The sequence below is a fragment of the Penaeus monodon genome, chromosome 27, assembly GCF_015228065.2.
Source record: "Penaeus monodon isolate SGIC_2016 chromosome 27, NSTDA_Pmon_1, whole genome shotgun sequence".
NCBI lineage: Eukaryota > Metazoa > Arthropoda > Malacostraca > Decapoda > Penaeidae > Penaeus > Penaeus monodon.
In genome coordinates, this window is record NC_051412.1 from 27294998 (window position 1) to 27295379 (window position 382).

Below are 382 nucleotides of genomic sequence, written 5' to 3' on the forward strand. Positions count from 1 at the left end.
TTTCTTACCGTCTTCGACCGACAAGGCTGAGCAGGTCGTAGCCAGGAAGGAAATTAGCGTAAAAATAACACATAGAAACAACGCCATGTTTCTTCCTCCAGACGATCTCGGTTTCGGATTGAAGCAAATGGCGATCAGTGTTCCTGTTTTCTCGCTGCTTTATATTGCTTATTGACTCTCACTGAATCGCAGTGTCCTTATCGTTTGGCTTCTCTTATCATGAAAAACTGGTGAGCTATCTAATCGTTATCGGTGATGCTGTCACTCATGGCCCCAAGTTTGTCGTTTATCAAAGAGATATGAAAACATACGTATCTGAGCCACATCCCTTGATTTGCAGAGAAAGAATGAGTACATAAATACACATGATAAGCTCATAGGA

At 41.9% G+C, this 382-nt stretch overlaps 1 long non-coding RNA gene across 1 annotated transcript in view; it reads right to left on the minus strand.

Moving 5' to 3' along the window:
* Positions 1-213, minus strand: part of LOC119590384 — a 5012-nt gene extending 4799 nt beyond the window's left edge. Inside the window, exon 1 of the long non-coding RNA XR_005230261.1 lies at positions 9-213. This is a non-coding gene — a long non-coding RNA (uncharacterized LOC119590384). The remainder of the gene's footprint in view (positions 1-8) is intronic.
* Positions 214-382: the final 169 nt, after the last annotated feature.